Source organism: Galleria mellonella, unplaced genomic scaffold (genome assembly GCF_026898425.1).
Source record: "Galleria mellonella isolate WM207_F2 unplaced genomic scaffold, CSIRO_AGI_GalMel_v1 utg312, whole genome shotgun sequence".
In the NCBI taxonomy this organism is placed as follows: domain Eukaryota; kingdom Metazoa; phylum Arthropoda; class Insecta; order Lepidoptera; family Pyralidae; genus Galleria; species Galleria mellonella.
Window position 1 is genome coordinate 9,840,800 of NW_026442074.1, and position 25,782 is coordinate 9,866,581.

Sequence of the window (25,782 nt, forward strand, 5' to 3'; positions counted from 1 at the left end):
GTTTTTTAATTGTGCTAGTTTTAATTCTGTCTGATAATCTTATCCCCATCATACTTCTGTCCATGGCATTCTGGCAATTTTGTAGTTTTTTAAAGTGGGATTTGGTAAGAGCCCAGGTTTGGCAACCATATGTAAGAACTGGTAAAATACAGGTTTCAAATATTTTTTTTTTTTTTTTTTTTTTTTTTTTTTTTTTTTTTTTTTTTATAGAACTTAGAATGGCAAACAATTACGGGATGATGGAAAGTGGTAACCGTCGCCTATAGACATGAGCAGTACCTGGACATAACAAAGTATATTGATACCCCCATGGTTGCCATTCCTGAGGACTCCCCATTACAGTAACAATCGCCATATTCTTCTCACCGAAACACAATATCAAACACAAGGTTTATGAAACACGAATGGGACAGAGGAGAGAGACTTTTGTACAAAGTCACCTCTGGTAAATAGTTTACCTTTTAAGGCTGTGTTTGTCATTTTGCTTTTAAGTATTTCCTTTAGACTCCAAAATCGTTTCCAGGCATTTCCGTTTTTCAATCTCCTTTGTAGTTAAGTCTGTTGGTGAAATTATTTGACCCAAATATACATACTCATCTACATATTCAATTTTTTTGTTGTTGATGCAGATAGTTTCCCTTTTTTTCCCATTTGTCATAATTTTTGTTTTTTCTTTGTTCATAACCAAACCTACTTTTCGGCTTTCTTTATCTAATTCATTAAGCATTACTTGTAGATTGTCTCTTGTTGGGGAAAATAAAATTAAATCGTCGGCGAATCTCAGATGTGACAGGTATTCCCCGTTCATTAATAGTCCATACTCATCCCAATTTAGTTGACGAAAGATCTCTTCTAATACTGCAGTGAAAAGTTTAGGTGATATGGGGTCACCCTACCACTCCCCTTTCTATATTGGTTTCCTTCTTTTTCTAGCTTTACTTTTGCTTTACTGTTTCCATATATGTTCTTCAATATTCTGATGTATTTAAAAAACCCTGATTTTTAAGTGCATACCAAATTGCCTCATGTTCGAGGGTGTCGAAAGCCTTACTATAGTCTACAAAGCAGCAGTAAAGGTGATATTGTATTCTTTACTTTGTTCGAAAAAATAATGGATATGGTCTAAAGTTGAATATATTAATTTTACAGTTGGTTATCGTCTAATACTTTGCGGTTTAAAATATTTTAAAGATTTTATATATGAGACGGATGGGTCTATAATTATTCATAAACTTTTGTCCCCTTTCTTGTGCAACAATATAATGGTGGATATAGTCCATTGTGTTGGTATTGACTCACTTCTTAATATGTCGTCTGGACACTCACAGCTTCAGCTGAGCCGGTTCCTTTTGCCTAGTATGGGACACTTCTTGTATATGTTATTTATATTTTATATTGTATGTAATTGTATGTTTACTGGCAATAAATGTTTTCTATTCTATTCTAATTTGTATGAAACACGATTTCGTTCTGTGATTTTCGAATGCAATTATTGTGTAAACATCATATCTTATATACGTTCGATAAATATAGATACTTAAACGTCTGTTTGTGGGGGGAAGGGATTGTTAATATTGCGATCTACCGGTCCCATTGCTAGCAATATACCCTGTCAGGTCGACCTCCACGTGGTCCCCTCGGGAAATTATTGTGTCGAATTTCAGGTGTATTAATTACGATGGGCTAACTGACTGACCTTTTCATCCTCACCTATCATATCCCACTGGTGCTCCGCCAGCATATACCGTAAATGCAAGCGGAGTTACCATTCCATTATCATCTATTAAAAAAATAACCTGTTAGAAATGTAATTTTAATCCAAATTCCAGATCTATTAATATCAACGTTTCACATATGAATTCGGACTTAAAAAGCTGTAGATAGAAGCTTTGAAAGTAATTAAAAAATACCTAATAATACTAGCTGATTCGCATAACGTTATTTTGCCTTACACTATAAAAACTATCTTTCAAATTGGAGCAAATAAAACACATTTATAAAATTTCATTAATCTTTTTTTATATCACAAACGTGGAAAACGAACACACAGCCCGTCTGATGGTAAACGGGCACTATAGTCTATGGATGCCTGATACACTAGGGGTGTCACGTGCTTATTGCCGACCCAGAAAAATCATACCGGGAGAAAATTCCTTTGAAACCGCATGGTAGGTACGTAAAATCTCTGAAAAAAAAGCTGTCTCAGAGCGTACCAAGAGCGGTAGTAGAGTAAATAAACAGGGGAGGGGAAGGGATTGTTAGTAACGAGAACCAGTTCCATTGCTAGCAATATCTGTCAGGTCGGCCTCCACGTGGTCTTCCCTGGAAACCATCGTGCTGAATTCTAAGTGTATACATCACGATGGGCTGACTGACTTGCCTTTACATTCTCACCTATCATCACTCACTGGTGCCCCGCCAGCGTATACCGATAGCGCAGACAGGGTTATCATTGCAATATATAATAAAGGGGGAAAGGGATTGTTAGTAATGGAGACTAAAAATCCCATTGCTAGCAATATACCTAACCAGGTCGACCTCCACGCGGTTCCCCCTGGAAACTATCATTATTAATTCCTAATGAATTCATCATGATGGGCTAACTGGCCTGTTTTCATTCTCATCGATCACCCTTCACTGGTGCTCCGCCAGCGTATCCCGTTAGCGTAGGGAGCTATCAATCCATTTTTATCCAACAAAAAAAATATAATAAAAAAAAAGTTGAAAACATCGTTTCATGGGATTTTTTAATTATTAATCAGAGATATATAATTAGACGAAACAAATTCAAATAGACCATTGGTAACAAAATGTAAGGGAAATACACGATTTTATTTTCTTCAATAATACTTGTTTTAACCCTTCGCGTGTGGCGCCACGCCGCTCACATTTTACTGTTCCACAGTACAGGTAAACTTTTTATAAACACCGGGCGTTGAATGCGGAAGCTATTGGTCGCGATGCACCGTCCCCTAGCATGAATGGGCAACCAACCCGCCCGTTTATGTTTACAGCCCGCTTTCATCGCTGGCACCCAGCCACCCTACTATTCCACTCGGCTAGGTTATAATTACGACGCGATCTAGTGAGCGTCCTGCGCCGTCCCTGCCGGCTGGTAGTCGGTTCAGTTACGCCACGAGCGTAGTAAGTGTCGCATCTGTGAATATTATTTTACTATGTGACTGTTATTTATTTACACGTTTTGTGACAGTGATACTATGTAATTAGTATCTGTTAGTGATGTTATGTAGCGATATTTGAAACACAGTGACGCCCCTTGAAGCGCGGCAACAAAAAACGCGGGAAACTTTTGTGCAGTGCGTTGTTTTTATCGATCGGTACGATGCAGTGTGCATTGCTGCATTGAGATAATGCAAGTATTCGGATGTTTACGACTGTGTATTGGTCTATTTGTACATAACAGATAAAGAACGATGTCACTATATGAAATCACTGTTATAAATAGATACAGGGCTAATAGTTATTGATTAAGTACTATTAGTTGTGACATTGAACGAAGCTTTTACTTCAAACATGATAAAAAATTCTATTATAGTAGGTACGTAAAAATACTTACTATTTGCTAAATTCGTCTTTGTAATTGGACTGAGATGAATATTATACATAACAGATCAGCTAATTCGCATTCTTTCGTGCGCTCAAACTAGTTACACAGGTCTTTTTTCTAATATCAAATCATTATGAATATTTGGCAATTCACTGTTCGCTTACTGTCCGCATGCTTTACCTGATATCATCCCATTTATATGTAATTGTATACTTTCTAATTTAGTCGTACATAGCTAACTGTTAAAAATTAATTGTTTTTATTACACTTGGTGCATTCAAATCTTTGCAAATATTACGTTGGATCGTGTTATTCGTGACTATTTAGTAGGCATTGAGGAGCTGGGCCTGACACAAGTTATATGCTAATTGTACAATTAATATGCTTATACATACTTTTGAACACGTTTATAGAATAACAAATATGTTTTTGGTCGTTTTAGTCGTCGGTAGCTCTATTATCGTTTGCTATAGTTAGTGCAAAACAAATTATTATTAAGTAGTCACCACTTTTACGGAGTGTAAAGGAAGAGTTATTTGTTACTATTGTTATTCGATTCGAATTCGATATCCAGTATAAAATGTCATGAAACTGAACTATCTTCGCCAAGGAGCACGAGTCAAAAAATGTTTTTTTTTTTTTTTTATTTCATTGCGTAGTTAACTAAACACGTGATCGCATAGTTTATAAAGTTGATTCAAAATATAGAATTTTTCATAATTAAAGTTCCAAAATTTATTATCATTGATTAAAAATTGACATTTTTAAGTATTTACCTAATATGAAATGTTTGGTTTTTTGAATGAATTGAATGAAATTTCATATACATACAGGCCATAAATTAAGAATACTTTATAATATAAAAATATAAATTTTATATCTTGATTTACGATTGCAAAGCAGCGGAATAAACTAATTGTTTTCCGTTTCAAACGATTAATGGATACTTAAATCACAAGCTAATTGAATCCAAGTGTGAAATTTCACTATTCTAAATATAGGAGACATTTTTCAGCACGAACTGATCTAGGGGGCACCTCCCGGACAAATATACAATGGGCAAAATAAAATTATTGCAAGTGAACATCACGAATTATTATACATATCTATTTATTTTTCTCGAAGCTATAAACTAGCTACATCAGGCACTGGTTTTTTTTTTTTAATAAACGTAATGCAGAATTAGTATTAGTCAGAATATTACACTTCAATAATGTATTTATTTTATTAACATAAAGCTTGTTTTTTTTAATGGGTGAAAATGAAATGGTAACCCCGCCCGCGCTATTGGTATACACCGACGAGGCACCAGTGGAAGATGATAGATGAGAATGAATGTAGATCAGTTGGCCCACCATAATGAATTCGACACGAATTAAACATGATCTTCACGGGGGAAACCACGTGGGGAGGTACCCAAGCAATCGACCTGAGAGGGTATATTGTAATAATACGTGGCCTATTAGACCCCATTACTACAGAATATTACCTTCAATAATGTATTTATTTTATTAACATAAACCTCGGTTAGGTAATATAAAAAAATATGTAGGTAAAAATAATCAATAAAAAAAATAATAGAATTTAAAATACAACAGAAGCACAAAATGTCCAATTGCTATGGAACCCGTGACGGGATGCCAGCGCATCCGTCACGCAGGTTCTCGTCACGGTCCAAATACGTGTAACGTGACGCAGCGAAACCTTACACTAGTGTGTTAACGTACAAAGGACCACCCGACAAAACGCACCGTGAGTAAACTACGTAGGGACCTTGTACACACAGTTCATAACTACGTCATAATCTAGTACATATATATACATTTTTTTTTCATAATAATGGTATGGTAACCGTCTGCGCTATCGGTATACACTGGCGGGGCACCAGTGATAAATGACTGATGAGGATGAAAGCAGGTCAGTTAGCCCATCCTGAAGAATTCAAATAGAATTAGCCAAGATGGTTTCCAGAGGGAACCACGTGGAGGTCGACCTGACAGGGTATATTACTAGTAATGGGGCTATTTGACCTTTTTAAATCACAGGTTTCACGTTAAAAGATTAATCTAAATAAAAATGATACCAGATGTAAATATGATAAGTCGAGTCAGAATACATATGGGGGGGGGGGATTGTTAGTAATGGAGACTGAGAATTCTATTACTAGCAATATACCCAACCAGGTCGACCTCTAAGTGGTTCCGGCTTGGAAACTATCATGGTTAATTGAAGGATTCATCAGATGGGCTAAGTGTTTTCATTCTCATCTATCACCCTTCATGCTCAGCGTATCCCGTTAGCGCAGGCGGGGTTACCATACCATTTTCACCCATCAAAAAAAAAATACATATGGGGGGAAGGGATTGTTAGTAATGAAATTTTAAAGCTTCATTGCTTGCAATATATCCTATAAGGGTGATCTCCACGCGGTCCTCTTATGAAACCATTGTGATTAATTTCTGATGAATTTGTCACGATGAGCCGACTGGTCTGGTTTTATCCTCATCTATCATTACTCACTACGCCGATGACGCAAGCGGGCTTACCGTTCCCATTATCACTCATTAAAAAACCCTCATTACGATTCTATTATGGTAATATGGGGAGGGGTGGGGGGAAAGGGATTGATAGTAATGGAGACTAAAAATCCCATTGCTAACAATATACCCAACCAGGTCGACCTCCTCGCGGTTCCCCCTGGAAACTATCATGATTAATTCCTGATGAATTCATTATGATGGGCTAACTGGCCTGTTTTCATTCTCATCGATCACCCCTCACTGGTGCCTCGCCAGCGTATCCCGTTAGCGCAGGCGGGGTTACCATTCCATTTTCATCCACCAAAAAAAAAAAAAATAAATAAAAAAAAATATGGGGAGGGGTTGTTACATTTGTTAGTAATGCGGTCTAAGAGCCCCATTGCTAGCAATATAACCTATCAGGTCAACCTCCACACGGAACCCCGTGACCCCGGAACACTGGAAACCATCGTGATTAATTTTTGTGGATTCGTCACGGTCTAACTGACCTGCTTTCATCCTCACTTATCATCTATTACTGGTGCCCCGCCAGTGCATACCGATAGCGTATGCGGGGTCACTATTTCATTTTACTTATTAAAAAAAATATTTGTGGGGAACCCTAAAACCTAGAAGTTGCCAGAATATACAGGTAATTTTCATGCTCTGTTTACGTCTTTAGACATCGCATACAGTCTTTTAATTATTCATATCAAGCGAGTTATATGCATAATGTGGAACATGCAATCGACTTATCAAATTTGACCTCTGCCTTCCTATTTCTAGATTTATCGTATTATAATTAACTAGTGTTTGCCCCCTACTTCGTACGCGTGGTTTTTAGACGTAATAAAACCAATAACTACCACTTGCAGATGATATATCAAGAAGGAACATACACTAGAATTCAAGTTAGACTTTCAGGAATACAATTGTAAAAATTACATTCGATTTGGTGCAGTAGTTTTTGAGTGATGCCGGAACAAATATGCAGACGGACAAAATTTAAAAAATATGACCGGTTTAGAAATTTGGTTTAGAAAGGTGAACAAATCGTATGGGCAACGCTCTCAAAAAAAAAATGGAAGAATTAAGAATCACCACCTTTTCAAAGTTACTAGAGGAAAACTTTGCACAAAAGTCGCCTTCCTGCAAAGCCTAACTGCTGTTGCCAATTCGCCTGCCAAGCGTGGTAACTAGCAAAATCCCCCATTTCTTATGTTTAGCAATGGACAATTTTCTTTTATAGCTGAAAATGGTATGGTAACACCGCCTGCGCTAACGGGATACGCTGGCGGAGCACCAGTGAAGGGTGATAGATGAGAATGAAAACAGGCCAGTTAGCCCATCATGATGAATTCATCAGGAATTAACCATGATAGTTTCGACCTGGGGATATACCGCGATGGTTAATTCCTGATGAATTCACCATGGTCGACCTGCGGGGTTACCATACCATTTTCACCCATCAAAAAAAAAAGAACCATGATAGTTTCCAGGGAGAACCGCGAGGAGGTCGACTCGGTTGGGTATATTGAACAATGGACAGTTAAAGGTTGATATAATGACGATAATAATAAATATCATAGAAAATTATCAATTTTTAATAGACTCAAAAGGAGAAGGACCTAAATTAGCCCATATTTTTTTAACCCTTTATTGTATTTTTTTTTATCATACACGTGTTGGGTAACAATGGTTTACTCAAAGAAAAATATTATCTGTAGCCAAAACGTTCATATTTTGCGAAGGCCTTTAGGAGTAATAACGTAACAAACAGATTCACACGTCGCGTTTCATGTGCGGCCGGGAGTTTTCTATAGAACACAATATTTGCAACAGTAGCTCAGTATTGTGTGGTCAACTTGTGGTTGCGATTGCATCCTATACAATATAATTGAATAGTTCTATTTTATATCTCGCTTGGTAGGCATATTACAATACGTTAGAGTGTAGCAGAAACGAACAGAAAGCCAGTACGTGTTTTTAACCGACTTCAAAAAGATGAAGCTTTTTTTTATGCTACTTAGAATGGCAAACAAGCTGACAGCCCACCTGATGGAAAGTGGTAATCGTCGCCTATAGACATGAGCAGTACCATGGACATAACAGAGTATACTGTTTCGCCCATGATACTCCCCATGCGTTGCCATTCCTGAGGACTCATGTGTTATTCCTCTGTACCCTGTAAATTCACTGCCATATCCCACCCTTCAAACCGAAACACAGCCATGCAAACATAACTGCTTCGCGGTAAAAACACGAATGGGACAGAGGTGCCCAAGCAAACGACTTTTGTATAAAGTCTCCCTCTGGTGTATTTTATTAAGTTTTAACGTCATGACTTCGTCAGTTTGTAAACAGATTTGGAACATTCCTTTTTTATTCGAATGCATATAATTACAGGTTAGTCTCATAAATAGGGTGTAGATTACGTGGAAGGGGTGGGGGGATTGCTAGTAATCGGATATAGCAACCCCATTATTACTAATAATCCATGTCAGGTCGACCTCCACGCGATCTCGGTGGACATCATCGTACTGAATTCTCCGTGAATTCGTCACTAAGAGCTAACTAACCTGCTTCTATCCTCATCTATCATCCATCAATGCTTTGCCAGCTTATACCGATATCGCAGGCGGGGTTACAATTTAATTTTCGACCCCATTAAAAATAATCTCTTAAGGCAGGTACTGGCAAGGACTGTGTAGGGGGGAGAGTTGTTAGTAATGGGAAAGTTAATCCTGGTAGTTTGCAATGTGGGGGGAAGGAATTGTTAGTAACGCGGCCTACCAGTCCCACTGCTAGCAATATACCTTGTCAGGCCGACCTTCACGTGGGCCCCGCAGGAAACTATCGTGCTGAATTCCAGGTTTATTCATCACAATGGGCTAACTGACCTGCCCTTTCATTCTCACCTGTCATCTCTCAGTGGTGCCCTGCCACCGTATACCGATAGCACAGGCGAGGTTACTATTCCATTATCATCCATTGAAAAAACAAAGTATCTAGTAATATACCCATTAGGTCGATTTCACGCAACACTCCCCGGAAAACATCGTGATTAATTCTTGTTGAATCCGTCACAGTGGGCAAACTTGCTGATATCCTTACCTATCGTCCCTCACTGATGCCCCGCCAGTGTATACCGATACTGCAAGCGGGGATACCATTCCATCATGTACTAAGAATAACTGTGTCTACATTCAGCAGTGGAATGGTTGAAGTGATGTTGTCGATGAACTGTCGGGGAGCTATATTATCGTTTTTGCGTATCTCGTTCTTCACAGACTGTAGATATCGCGAAAGTTACCGTCACCGCCTTGACTCGTTTGTTTTTCCATTGTAACTGCTCGATTTCTTTTGTCAACGCTCATTATTTCTTAAGGTGACCATGGTTTTGGTAGAGTGGTCAGAATATTGTATTTATCTACATCAATTTTTTTATTTTATTATTTATTATTCAGATATTGTTATTGTCATTGTTTAATAATTATTAAATATTATAATAGTGCATGTGGTGTTCGCCTGTAAAAGACTTACATTAGGCAATATTATTTTTTGTATTATTGGTTAAGCATGTAAAATGTAAAAGTTGTAGGTGAACCTTATTAAATTAATAAATTAATAAATATATGTCACAAAATTAAGTAATATTACATATATATTATTGCACAATTAATTATTTGTCAACCGATTCTTTGGTTGTGTTCTTTTTTTATGTTTGGTACCTCGCAACTCCGTCAGTTGTAAACCGATTCGTAAAATTCTTTTTTTATCTGAAAGGATATACTTAAAGTTTGGTCCAATATAAATTTTATCAAAATCTGTTTAGTACCTTAGTTATTAAATAAGAATAACTGGTTTTGTTATATTTGAAGTTTGATTTGTTTTGTGAAACATAATTTTTATGGCTATTTAATTATTTAGTAGTAGAGTTAATAAGACAATAGTTTTTTTTTATTTTTATGGATGATATGGATACCTTTTGGCGTCTAATGACTCAATCGATTGCCATGAAATATGACATATATATATAGTATTTGGTTTAGAAGAGGATATAGGTTACTGTCATCATGGCTAATCAATATATATAAAAGTCACGTATGACAGAGATTATAAGTATTTTTAAATAAACACAGTATTTGTATTTATACTAATCAGCGAATAACATAGGCTATATTTTACTTAAAAAATAATAGATATTTCTATGAAAATTGTTTATAATAATCGACAATATATCAAAAATTAGTTTATTATTATTTAAATATAAAATGTAATTTATCTTTATATTTACCTGTTCGAAGTTGGGGCGGATCACTAGTTTATTATAAAATCCATAACTCTCGTTACAAAATATCAGAGTTACACTAGAGATTACAATAGAAATACTACAATAGAGTTTACACTTTATAACCAGAAATATTAATTGAAATCAGTCAGTCAAGAGTCGAGAGAAAAAAAAAAAAAATTTAAATCGTAAAATAACAATTTAATAGTAAAAACAGTCTCTCATGGGTTACAGCATGGCCACCCTACGTTAGAAAACATTGTACTAGAACTCTATTCACTTATTGGCGCTTCAGTATTATTTGTATCAGTTTGCGAATAAAACCTGACAGTGAACCGATTGTGAAATGACACTTTGTTATAATTTGCGTTAAATTGACAAATTTAAAGAAAGAAATAAGAAAGACTTCAAAAAAGAGATTTTAAATACGTTTACATTTGTCATACGATACCTTCGCCAGTTTTAAACCGATTTTAAAGATGCCTTTTAATATCATGTGTTTGTTAGGTCCCAAGTAGGTTTTTGTGTAAGATTTTAGGGGTTGGGATCAATCGTAATTCTAATAATGATAGTTCTGTTTCTATACCAAGTTTTCCAGAACTTTTGTTGGATATAATTAGTAGACTTTTATGTGATAAAATTATTTAAACATATTTATTATTTTAATGGTTTATTTACATTCTAAATACATTTACATAAAGACATTTTAAATACTTATATAGTATGCTTATACTATGAAATTGTTAAGTATATCATAGACGGAATAATAGTAATATATCTGTATTTTTTTTAATTTTAGGGATAATTTTATAGACAGGTCGCGTATATTTCTTTACCAATTTTAATTAAGGAACTGTATACATTCAATAATATATTTCTAGTGATTTGTGAAGACTGTGTTTTAAAATATACTGTGATATTGTGATAGTGTTGTAACCAAGTGTAATTAGAAAGTGATTTACTAGAATATCAAGTGAGAAGATGGTCGGAATTATGGGTAAGTTGTATTTTATATTAAAATATATGATCACTACTATAATAAACTAAAAAAAAAAACTTTGCATGCCATTGTTTTGGCAAAACACGCATGCTCATAACATATTATTACTAACTATTGCATACCGTGTTTTTTAGCAAATAAATAAATAATAATTATTATTATTATATAATGGTATAGTCAAAGAGATTTTTTTTAATGGTTAGAAATGGAAAGATAACCCCATTGGTAATGCCTGCGCTATCGGTATATGATGGTAGGACAGTGACAGATGATAGGTGACGATGAATGCAGATTAGTTGGGGGAGGCGCGTGGAGGCCAATGAGTATATTCTTAATAAAGGGGCTGTTAGAACCTACTGTTAACAATCCCTTTGCCCTAGTTAAAGGCCTTAATCAACTGTTGCCTTTGGGTTAACGTAACATTCAAGATGAATGAATGAATTGAACGAATGAAAACTCTTATTTGTATTTATTTGTACACAAAAATTACATTCATTTATGAATTAATCGTGGGCCGTCTGCTTGTTTGCCATTCTAGTTGAATATTAAAAAAATCCTAGATCTAATATTTTTAAATAGGTTAAGAAAATGTTGCCAAGATTTAAGTAGGTAAGCAAAAGTTTTTTTGTTATTGAACCAATTCTAAAAACTTCATTATTCAGTTTAGTTACCAATTGTCTGAGCGTGATAGTGGACTATAAGTTAAACTTTAGAAAATACCGTTAAAATCGTAACATGCAGAATCTATAAAATTTTTCACTTATTAGAAAGCGTTTATTGCTTGCTTGCTTTTAGAAATGTGAGTAAAACTGATTATTTTGACCCACTCCTCTTTATGACGAAGAATAATTGAATATGTGTTCCAAAAAACCGACTTCAATTGTGGCATAACCAGTTACTTTGATTTAAAAACTAAACTACTAGACTTTGTACAAAAGTCGTTTGCTTGGGTACCTCTGTCCCATTCATGTTTCAACCATAAAGCAGTGTGTTTTCATGACTGTGTTTCGGTTTTAAGGGTGGGATATGGCGTGAATTTACAGGGAACAAAGGAATAACACCTGAGGTCTCAGGAATTGCAATGCATGGGGGGTATCATGGACGAAACAGTGTACTCTGTTATGTCCACGATACTGCTCATGTCTATAGGCGACGGTTACCACTTTCCATCAGGTGGGCCGTCAGCTTGTTTGCCATTCTAAGTTGCATAAAAAAAAAAACTGCTGAACCGATTTTAATAAAATTTCTATCGGGACCGATTTTTCAATCAAAAGAATTTTCCAAATTCAATTTCAATGTCAAACGTATTAGTACATTCAACAACAAAATAAGCTAAATATTCAATAGTGTTAGGTTCACAGCACTCATTGTAATTCGTCCCTGACTGTATTGTACCGTCAAGGACGAATTAGAATTGAGTCACACAGCTTGTCAATACGGACCGTTCTGTGCTGTTGATAAATATTTACAAGGTGTTATTCTGATGGTTTTGGTCTCGTTCGAGTAGGGTTTCGTGCAAATGGTTATGTGACAATACGAGCATGTATTGTTCAAAGGAAAGGGATTGTTAGTGATGGAGACTAAGAATCCCATTGCTAGTAATATGGGTATATTGCTGGTCGACCTCCTCGCGGTTCTCCCTAGAAACTATCATGGTTAATTCCTTGTGAATTCGTCATGATGAATTAACTGGCCTGTTTTCATTCTCATCGATCACCCTTCACTGGTGCTCCGCCAGCGTATCCTGTTAGCGCTGGCGGGGTTACCATACCATTTTCACCCATCAAAAAAAAACTAATTAAATTTGAAATGTGCTAGTTTGTAATATAATTCATTAGAAATATTTTGCTTGATTCCACTACCATTAGTATTTGTGAGACTACCAATATTTCATATAAAGGACTGTCTATGTCCTATGACTTTCCTTCTGAGCAATCAATCTCTGAATGCTATTAAAACCGTATTAGTGTCTACAATAAGTTCAAATCAAAGACAAAGAGGATTAAGTATTTAAAGACCATAAACAATATTTTTTTTTCTCTCATCAATCGATAAAGCGATAACAGAATAGTCCCGCATACCGGAATGAAACCCACGTGCTCGTCTGACCTGAATGTACCAACGCCAACGCGCCCACTGCCTTTCCAGTAAGTGATAGTACCACACTAGTCGTATTATATAATTGCTACTTTTGATGTTATTGTCATAAAATTTGTCGCAATTTGACACGCTAAAGTCGTAATCGATACTGCTATGTTTGTTGTATTGATACTCTAAATAATTGGGAGAAAACGCCATCTAGTACCAAACTAAGAAAAGTTTTTTTTTTATGAATGATAATGGAATGGTAACCCCGCCTGCGCTAGTGGTGTACGCTGGTGGGGCACCAGTGAGGGATGATAGGTGAGAATAAAAAGCCGGATATATTGCCAGCAATGGAACTGATAGTCCGCATTATTAACAATCCCTTCCTAGCAGCAGTATTACCGAACAGATACGACGTTGAAATCTTCAAGAGCAAAGCATATGCTCTATAAAGAATACTCTTAAAAGATCGACAACACACCTGTAATTTTTCTGATGTTGCGAGTGCCTGTAGGCGGCGGTAATCGCTTACCATCAGGTGAGCCGCATGCTTGCATTGCTCTCTATGTCATAAAAAACTATAATATTACACTTTTCCCAAGATTTACTACATAACAGATTAGAGATGTCTTTTTTTATACAACTTAGAATGGCAAACAAGCTGACGGCCCACCTGATGGAAAGTGGTAACCGTCGCCTATAGACATGAGCAGTACTATGGACACAACAGAGTATACTGTTTCGCCCATGATACCCCCCATGCGTTGCCATTCCTGAGGACTCAGGTGTTATTCTTCTGTACCCAGTAAATTCACGCCATATCCCAGCCATCAAACCGAAACACAGCCATGCAAACACAACTGCTTCACGGTTGAAACACGAATGGGACAGAGGTATCCAAGCAAACGACTTTTGTACAAAGTCTCCCTTTACTACGTAACAGATTAGAGATGTCCATGTCGTAACAATAATATATATTCTTTCTATTGCTTTCTAACAAATTTTCGCGTAAAAATTCAATTTGTAGAAACGTGCTTGCTGTTTTATAATATTAACTATAATAGGTGTACATAGATTATATTTAGATAATTTACTCTTAATGTGCTATTCAAAACATTCTCACCGCCTACAAACAAACTTGATCCTACTCATAAATCCAAGTAGGTACGCATTCACTTGATCTATTACGTACTTATTTCAATATATTATCTCAACAATGACATCAAATCACCGCCTGTCACAACATAATAAAAATGGGTCCACTATTTATATATAAAGCATGATAATGGTCGATGATCATAAATCATTCATATCATCAAAATATTACTGATTAAGATTAAATATATATATTTTTTTGATGGGTGAAAATGGTATGGTAACGTTAACTCCGCCTGTGCTAATGGGATACGCTGGCGGAGCACCAGTGAAGGGTGATAGATGAGAATGAAAACAGGCCAGTTATGTTATATCATGATGAATTCATCAGGAATTAATAATGATAGTTTCCAGGGGGACCCCCGAGGAGGTCGACCTGGTTGGGTATATTGCTAGCAATGGGTTTCTCAGTCTCCATTACCTTTCCCCTCTGTCCACGGACATCAACTGTCCACGACTGAACATAGACCTCTCCTAAAAAGGGGGAATTTTGCCAATAGTTACCACGCTCGGCAATTGGCATGCAGGTTAGCAATTGCAGTTTTTTTTTACAACTTAGAATGGCAAACAAGCTGACGGCCCACCTGATGGAAAGTGGTAACCGTCGCCTACAAACATGAGAAGTACCATGGACACAACAGAATATACTGTTTCGCCCATGATACCCCCCATGCGTTGCCATTCCTGAGGACTCGGGTGTTATTCCGGGACTACACAACTAAGTGTATATTTATTTTTCTTTAATATCTCCGATTACATCTTATATAACTCAAAATGACAAATAGTTTGACAGCCCACCTGATAGAAAGTGATGACTGGTGTCTATAGACATAAACAACGCTATGTACATACATCACAAAATACTATGCGACGCTTATGACACCTCCATGCGCTGCTAATCATGAGGACTAATTGTTTTTTTTTTTGTATGAATGTTAATTTTGCATTTTATCTTAATCTCTTTTCATTTAAGTTTCCTCTTGTCGATCCAACTAATTCATGCATCTTCTTCCAGCCAGCTATATCCCTGGTCATATCCTTGACCTCCCCATATGACATGACACCTAGTGTTTCTTTTATCTGTTCCCGTGTAATTCCTCGGTCTTCCTTTTCCTCTTTTGCCCTCTATTTCCTTTTCTACTATGCTCTTTAAAAAATCGTCATGTCGTATAAGACGGCCCAGCATTTTGCCTCTTCTATTCTCTATTGTTTTTATTAATGTTCGTTTCTCATTAACCCTTTTCAAGACTTCTTCATTCGTTAGTTTTTCTGTTCAGTTTACTCTTTCTTATGTGCTTAAATAATAAATATTAATAATGGACATTTAATTTAATCATATGATAATTATTTATTTTTGACATACTTATCTATATTATGTACACCATTTTTTTATGCAACACAGAATGGCAAACAAGCTGACGCCTCACCTGAATAGAATAGATAGAAAGACTATAATAATATAATAAAATTGTAACTAGAAGATGCCTATACTTAGAAGATATTTCAAAAAAAATATGGGGTTTTAATATGAACAACAGAAGCAAAAACATTTTTTATTTATTTATTTATACTTTATTGTACACAAAAATTGTATGTTGCTGAACATAAGCCTCCCTCTATTGGGAGGTTTTACCAGTAGTTGCCACGCTTGGTAGACGAGTTGGCAACCGCAGTTAGACCTTGGATATGTTTTAATAAATACGCTGCTGCTTATCCATTGACCATTAAGTTCCTTTAGTCTCCTCTTACGACACCCACGGGATAGAAAGGGGGGCCTGTTCTATACCGAAACCACAGGGTATCTAGAAGTGATCTATATCATTTTCCTTCTTTTTTGGGTTTTCCTCCTTTGAAATCCGCGCGTACGAAATAGCGAGCAAAAAACTAGTTCAATAGATTGCTAATCCAATATTCATTGCTGAGCGACCTTGTCCCCGCATAATGAGGATGGTGCGACACTTTTGCATCTGTTCAATAGGTACATCTATTTCGCTGGCTACGTCATCCTTGAATATGTTTGTGAATGATCTATCATTGTCAACGAAAAGCCTTCCCACGTACTAAAAGATATAACTCAATTTTGCTAATACGTGTAGAATGATTAATTTTCTGTACGTTATATTTGTGACTTAATTGTTTAGGAATAAGGTGGATATTGATATAATTATTTTCGGAATGACAAATCGAGTTGATGACAGTATCAGTTGCATAAAAATTATTGACATAGTTGATATATATATATATATATATATATATATATATATATATATATTGCGTGAAGAATTTAGTTGTAGGAAGTTAGTGGATGCAGGTGGCTTAAGACCGTTCTTTATGACAATCTATGAGAGAGGCTTATGTCTAGCAGTGGACGAATAATGCTTGAAATGATGATGATGATATATATTTATATGTATATATATATATATATGTAAATTTAATAGAGATGTCTCTTATGTTAATAAGTGTAGATAAAAAATACAATGCACCTTTTTGAGATATTTTTAAATATATATTTTTATTTTGTTTTTTGATATTTGACAATATCATCTTCAGTTATTATTTTTCTCTACCACTAGCAGCGACCGTCTTATTATTTCGTAAAAATATACAGTCCTTTATCAAAGTAGTAGTACTATATATATATACGCATTTGAGTAGTGGATTCTTTATGACAATCATCTCAAACGTTCATGATATATATATATATATATATATATATATATATATATATATATATATATATATATATATATATATATATATATATATATATATAAGCAAGTATTATTAAGTCCGCCATGAACACAAACTTGTACTAATGAATAAATGAAGAAATAATTTGGATTTTAAATTCGATCACAAAATTTATATAGACATGAGATAGGGTCTTAACTATCACTGGTACCCCGGCAGCGTAAGCAGAGTTATCATTATCACCCATTAAACAAAAACAGATAGTAAAATGTAAAAAATTCACACAGATCAAGTCGCAGTTAACGAGTTATGTTCCATAACCAAAGGTCAACTCTTTCACGTTGTTTTGACGGCAACCGCCTGAAGGCACGGGCCGTTGTGGGCGGATTACGACATACTATTTGTTATCCTGCACATTCAGTCGGGTGCATTGCGTAAAATTAAACTGCATACATAACATACGTGTGTAGGCGACGATTAGATGGGACATAGCCCGTTTGTCGCTTAATATTGCTTGCTTGCATTTTATTATGATCTTAGATTATATAGATAGAGTGTCTCCACAAAAATGCTTCGCAATAAAACTGTGCAGAACGCACCTTTTTAGAGAATATCCAATATTTCAACGAGAAATATGCTCTTGATAAAGGACTGTATATTTTTACGAAATAATAAGACGGTCGCTGCTAGTGGTAGAGAAAAATAATAACTGAAGATGATTATCAAAAAACAAAATAAAAATATAATATTTAAAAATATACTCTAAAAAGGTGCATTGTGCACAAAAACAAAACAACTTTTTTATCCACATACACTTATTAACATAAGAGACATCTCTAGTTCTTACCAATGACAATATAGACTCTTACCTAATTACAGGCGACAATTACCACACCATCAGGTGAGCTATCAGCATGTCATTTCCGGCGGAAGTAACAATATCAATGAATGCTAAATGTAGCCTATATCTAAGACGGCGATAAGTATGTTGATTTTTTAAAGTATTTTATTTGAATTGAATTTCATTGATGTTACCAAAATAACAGCGAGACAGCTTATCGCACACCCACCAGCTCACCATTCATTCGTCGTAACAGTCGCGTTTCAAACTCGGTTCGCTGACTTGACTAGTTAGTTCATTTGCAACGCGAAACGGCACACGCCGAGAACAGCACGGCCTAACATATAAACGCACGTAGAAATCTCTATTGTATGTGTAACTCATATATAAAAAGTGGTTTTTTTTTTTCATAAAGTGGCATTTATATATATATTTTTTTATAATATTACTTTTGATTTTAACTGCTATGTAAAACATCTTACGAGTGTTTGCAAGTGTGAACATTGTGGCGTAGATTTCTATGCGTATAGTACACAGGGTGATGTCAAAATTATTAGCATTCTTTTAATGGACTTTTTTACTAGTGAAACTGAATTTTTACTCCAAACTAACATGCGTTGAAAAACGACAAAAAGTTTTTGAATATCTTGACAGTTGGACAATGGTCTAAAATTTTTGGGAGAAATTTACGACAAATTCATTCGATGTTAGAAAAAAAAATCTTTTAAAAGAAGACAAATGATTTTAACGTCAGCCTGTATAATGTCTTGAGCCCTTCTATAGGCGCGAGTGTTATCGGATAAAAATATCAAGTTCACTATAAGAGTCTTGTGTACATAATACGATGCCCGTTATCAATGGTAATTTCAGTACATGACTAATATTGATAACGCTCAGCCGTGCTTCGTGTGACCGTGTTTTTTTTTTATTTTAAATTAACGAACGTTAATTATTCCGTGCGACAGTTATTCTCGTGTAGTGTTCAGTGTTTTGAGTGTACGAGATTTGGGATTGTGTGAGTCACAATCCTTTTTAGTGGCAAAGGTATGTTTCTTATGGTGTTATCATTTTAAAGTTCGCCTGCGACTTTGTCCGCGTGACCCGGAATGAATGTAACCTATTTTAATGAAGCTCTAACAGAGCATAAGTCAAAATTTGGCACTTTACAGGAGAGCAAAAAAGTGATTTTCTTCAGTTTTTTAACTCTCTTGTAAAGTGTCAAATTCTATTTCTATTGTATTTTTTTAACAATAAGTTTCAATAAAGGGCATTTATTTAAAATTGAATTTTTAACAAGTTTAGGTGAATAAAATCTGGTCATGAAAATCGACAAAAAATAGCTTACGCACCGGTAGAACTTCACTGACGTTATGTTTTTCTACGTCTGTGCTATATTTCCATAAAGAACAAACTTATTTTTATACTTATGAATTAAATAACAATTAGAATGTAAACATTTGTCATCAAAATATTTTTTTCCATATACGTACGTAAGCATTACGAAAGTAATTTTGAAATTTCTCGCTGAAATGTAATTACTCGGGCTCATTCATGGGAGTACAGCTGCGCGAAATAGCTAGTATTAAAGGAACATCTATCAATAACGTTCCCCTTAGCATTGATTGTTTCCTGATTTATTTACTAATAGGTAAGTACTTAAGTACATAAATTGCAACATATAAATTTTTGAAACAAGTACATGGAGATAAGAATTTTTCAGGAAATTGATTTCAGTAAGTCAATTTGCGTGTGTGCTGTGTACTATTCTGGCTCTCTAAACAAGCTAATCTATCAATGGAATCCTCATCATGCTAATAAAGAAGAATGAGATAGCAACGTTCAGTGTCTCCATCCATTGATTCGCTCAATGGATTCGCTTGCCACTTGGAAGTCTTAATAGTAAGATAGTCCATTTGTAATCCTTATAGCTCCTCAGGAGTGGCAACACATGAGGAGGCGTGACAACCAGCGTAGCACTTACATATTCATAGGTTAAGATTACATTTTCCCCTAATAATTGCCAAAAATATGGGAATTTTAACAGTTTGTTTCTTTGTTGGGTAACAAGCTGAGGATCCGTCTGAGAGATCGCTGTGGGTTGTCTTTTCTCAGGATTGAAGTTTGTGCATCATGTGCCTAGTAATTTCACTGCCATATTCCATGTCTATACTGCAGTGATGGGCATATTGCCAATTGACCAATGATCTCCTGGGTACATTTTTCGGTCGGAATTTAGGAAACTTTTTTAAATTGATTCGAGTCTGAGTGTTTTGGGCTGAGCCTCTAGATTCTCGTTGTCTGGCTCCTCATGACACAAGATATCCTAGCTTGAAGACCATGTGATTATTAATCATATCAGCCTTTAATAGTTTACTGCTTAACATAAGCCTCCCCCTTGGGGAGTTCTGCCAGTAGTTATGAGTTTTAGAGATGTTTTAAAAGGGACACTAATGCTAATCCCTCGCCCTTCCTTAATCGCTTCTTACGACACTCATAAGAAAGGAAGGGGTGGCCTATTCTATGCCGGGACCACACGGCCAAAATTGTTATAATAGTGAGAACGTGTGGCACTTATATTCCGCTCATCAAGAAATATAGCCATAGAAGCACAAAGCTGCTTGATGGCAAAAAACACGATTGGAACAGAGATACCAATATACGCAGACTTTGTGACATTGTCACATTAAGACTTTGTATAAAAGTCGATTGCTTGGGTACCTCTGTCCCATTCGTGTTTCAACCGTGAAGCAGTTGTGTTTGCATGGCTGTGTTTCGGTTTGAAGGGTGGGATATGGCGTGAATTTACTGGGTACAGAGGAATAACACCTGAGTCCTCAGGAATGGTAACGCTTGGGGGGTATCATTGGCGAAACAGTATACTCTGTTATGTCCATGGTGCCGCTCATGTCTATAGGCGACGGTTACCACTTTCCATCAGGTGGGCCGTCAGCTTGTTTGCCATTCTAAGTTGTATAAAAAAAATCTACTATTATTTATACTTATTAATCATAGTTAGTCAGTCACGCTTGTCGCAAAAACAAGTTAGTCAATATTGACATGAAAGTATATATCAATGATTACAATTGTCGTGAAGTGACGCTAGTCACACACTCATGGTCATATCAAACAGTCTTATACTGATAAAGGTACATTGTACGTATTATATATATATTGTTATATATATATATATATATATTATATATATATATATATATATATATATATATATATATATATATATATATATATATATATATACGTATTTAATATTATATATGTATATCATCATTCATTTTCCTACCCTTATCCCAATTATTATTTGGGGTCGGCATAATAATAATATGGTTTTATCCATTATTACGAAAAGATTTGGTTTTTACATATGTATATATTTAATATCAAATACGAATTTAATAATTGTAGTACGATCAATTTTCATGTATAGTTCTAGAAATAATGTATATGGTAAAACAACGTTTGCCGTTTCCCCGCGCCATTGTCCGCTTCTAACTATGTAGTACCCGTATATCATTCCCATTGGAACTCTTCATGAATCCGATCTCATATTGTAATATATACCTAAATGACAATTAAGTACCTAATACCTTTATAAAGTTTCAGCTAATTCAGGTTATTATATAGTATTTTATATGTGATTTTTTTTAGATTGATATAACTTTTTTCTTTATGAACCGATTGAAATAAAACAAACACTAAATGTTAAGTGGAACAAACCGCAACGCATAACTGAAAATCACATTCAAATCGGTTTAGCCGTTTCTGAGATTAGCGCGCACAAACGTATAGACAAAAATTCTTATAATCATTGTTTTGAGTTCTATTGCGTTCATGAAGCGCCACCTATAACAGTTTTTCTCATATAGCTTCAATGCACAGACAGCGACCAGTTACGATTTTATTATATGTATTGATATATTATGTACTCGAACATTGGCATATTGAATATTATTTTCCGGGGTCTGACCCCTGTTTCGCTCACGATATCCCCCATGCGTTTACATTCCTGACTCAGGTGTTATTTCTCTGTACCCTGTAAATTCACTGCTATGTATATCCCACCCTTCAAACCGAAACGCAGCCATGCAAACACAACTGCTTCACGGTAGAAACACGAATGGGACAGAGGTGCCCAAGCAAACGACTTTTGTACAAAGTCTCCTTCTGGTACTGGTCTTTGTGCATGAAATATCTCGTAGTTTATCAGTGTTAAAGATAATATAACACTATACCAATTCGGTGCGTTCACGTTCCTTTTTTGTGGAGCAATCAATCTACTTATATTGCACACCTACTAAAAAATACGCAGGAAATCGCACAGTAAGATAATTATCATTTTAAAATAAATATAAACGTGTATGACAGTCGATATTAATCAATCGTATAATGAAATAATTATTCTTTTACGTGAGAATCGTATCGGACCATAACGGGAGCGATTAATTTAATATCAACCATTATTATTAGGGTTGGCAACTTATTTATGAGTAAAAAAATAGATATTTTTTTTTATAAACATTTATTTTTTGGATAATAATTGAATAATAATAATAACTGTCTTTATTAAATAATAAATTACATTTAGATATACTAGCTACTGAACTAGGCCGAGTCTGTATCTCAGTGGATAGTTAAATAACATCCTTTGATTTAATAAGTTATAAAAGACGTTACAATATCGAATAAAAACATATTCAAATTTGCAATATTCAAGATAGTTTTGGTGCAACGTGGTTCAATGTGGATAGCATCATTTTACCTCTCTTACAATTTGATTATAGTTTACCCATCCAATATGATATAAAATTACCCTTTACAGCTTTTGCTTGCAAAATACGTGTATTGGAAGTGGAAAAACCAATGAAATGGCGAATAAAACATATACCAGATGTTAAGTTCGATCTTAGAAACTCACCTATGATAACCGAATCTAATTTTGTACAGCAGTTTTTGCGTGATGCTAGTAACAAACATACAAACATTGAGATTCTATGACATAGAAGGTGCGGGTTAATAAAATAGTTATTACAACATGGTTTTTATATTTTAATGACATTTCAAAGTATATATATTATCCTACTTATAAAAATAAAAAAAAAGTCTGTTTAATATTGTATATATATATATGTATATAAGTAATATAACTGTATTCATGTTTATTTATTATTATTACTATATTTAAATGTAGCATCGCAATTTATAATTATATATTTTTTGGATTGTGTCATTTCAGTGCAGTGTTATTTGTTTATTTGTATTAAAACACATATCGGTTGGGGGCCTGGTGATCTGTACTACAGGTCTTAACCTATTTCAGACACCAGCTCCTCACAGCAGAGTTCGGTATTATTTTAATTTTATTTTATCCTAAATACCTCATGTGTAAATTTAAGTTACTTATGAGGAGACATTAATAAATATATTATTATTATTATATAGTTTTAGTAATTAATGATATATTTCAGTTAAATTTAAAAATAAGATAAAATAGTTGGCAGCCCTGACCATAATGTCTTTGGGCAATAAAGTTGTTAATCAAACAAATATGGAAATATGTATTAATTTTGTGTAAACCTGTTCAAGTATATTATGAAATTCACCCGCGATATTTGCAGTCAATCTTTAAATATATGATATGAATGAAGGCGCTTCAATCATATTTTATTTCCCCTCTACCAATTAAATCCCATTTTTATTTTTAAAGGCCTTTTTTAGGTGCCACCCCTATTATAGCCAGATCTAAATACGTAAACCTTTATTCGTAAAAACTAAAACTTTCTATAATTTATTTTTATAATTGAACTGTCAAACTTTGAAATCATTGAACTAAATTTCTATTCTAGGTAGTATATTCATTTATTTTAACATCCACTGTATAAGTAAGTAGATATTATATTTATTTATAGTATATGTATTTATGTAATATTTTATTATGTATCTTAATATTTTATTTAACTGTATATTTGTTTATGTATACTAAATATTAATAGTTGTAGCACTTCAGCTGCCCGCTAGCAACATGTTTTCTAACTGCATTGGGTTGACTGGAAGAGATCTCTGTCAGAGATAAGTCCACCCTTGCTCACAATATTTATAAATGCATTAACATTGTAATTTACAAGTGCAATAAAGAATATATAATATATAATAAATCTATTTTATCTTTTACGCTGCTTTGTCACTTTCTTTCAAATTGGGAATTTAACTCAAAAGAAAAAAAAAATATCTCAAATGTATCTACGTAAAGAAGACTACATTTTGCACGCCATTAAAAGTGTACCGCTAAATATGCGATTCTATAACATTAATTAAGAAATATTTTATTTTTAAATAAATTAAATTTCTGTTTTGCCAAAGGTTGACTGGGAGAAAATGTTATATATATATGTATTAAGTCCGCCTTTTGTACCAGACATTTTTCTTTTGGAATGACCACATTACAAAAAATATCTATATATAAAGAATAAATAAATAAATAAGTAATATTTTATGGTTTTATTAATCAATATTTATAGTACTTAGATGTAAGGTATGTATATCATAATTAAGGTCTATTTCCAACATATTTTTTATTAATTTATTATTATTAATAATAGTTTTATGGATAAGGGGATAACTCTTAATTTCGATGACGATGTTTTATTTTTTATACAACTTAGAATGGCAAACAAGCTGACGGCCCACCTGATGGAAAGTGGTAACCGTCGCCTATAGACATGAGCAGTACTATGAACATAACAGAGTATACTGTTTCGCCCATGATACCCCCCATGCGTTGCTATTGCTGAGGACTCAGATGTTATTCCTCTGTATCCATATCCCACTCTTTAAACACAGCCATGCAAACACAACTTGCTTGCTTCACGGTAGAAAAACGAATGGGACAGAGATACCCAAGCAATCGACTTTTGTACAGTCTGGTATGTTAGCAAATTCCAATAGAATACAAACATTTTTGTATTTATAAGTATAATACTTATAAGTATAATACTTATTAACATAAATATTCGTATTTTGCATTTTTGTAACGTAATGACTACTATTAATAACGGTTTGGCCGTTTTTATATATCAAAGGCACTTATGTATTTATAAACATTTAGTTAAGTATGCCGATAGTTATATGTCGTATAGTCCATTCGTGTTTCTACCGTGAAGCAGTTGTGTTTGCATAGCTGTATGTCGGTTTGAAGGGTGGGATATGGCGTGAATTTACTGGGTGCGGAGGAATAACACCTGAGTCCTCAGGAATGGCAACGCATGGGGGTATCTTGGGTGAAACAGTATACTCTGTTATGTCCATGGTACTGCCTATACACATGTATAGGCGACGGTTACCAGTTTCCATCAAGTGGGCCGTCAGCTTGTTTGTCATTCTAAGTTGTATAAAAAAAAAGTCCCAGCATAGAATGGACCATCTCCTCCTTTTCCGTGGGAGGCGTTTCCTTTATAAGAGGCGACTAAAGGAACTTAAAGGTCGAGGAAAGGACAGCAGCGTTTTTAAAATATCACGAAAAGTTTAACTGCGGTTGCCAACCCTTATGAAGGAGACCTATGTTCAACAGTGGACAGTTAATCCATCTAATGATAGTTGTCTGATGCCCATATGATA

At 34.8% G+C, this 25,782-nt stretch overlaps 1 protein-coding gene across 5 annotated transcripts in view; it reads left to right on the plus strand.

Moving 5' to 3' along the window:
- The first annotated feature begins 3,148 nt into the window (after positions 1 to 3,148).
- Positions 3,149 to 25,782, plus strand: part of LOC113515173 (golgin subfamily B member 1) — a 96,402-nt gene continuing 73,768 nt past the window's right edge. Inside the window, exons 1-2 of one of the 5 annotated variants that reach the window (XM_052896087.1) lie at positions 3,149 to 3,338; positions 11,178 to 11,375. The gene's annotated coding sequence lies outside the window, so the exon portion shown is untranslated. Of the gene's footprint in view, positions 3,560 to 11,177; positions 11,376 to 18,952; positions 19,198 to 25,782 lie in introns of those variants that run through there. The other 4 variants (XM_052896086.1, XM_052896088.1, XM_052896091.1 and 1 more) reach the window with 4 other exon arrangements.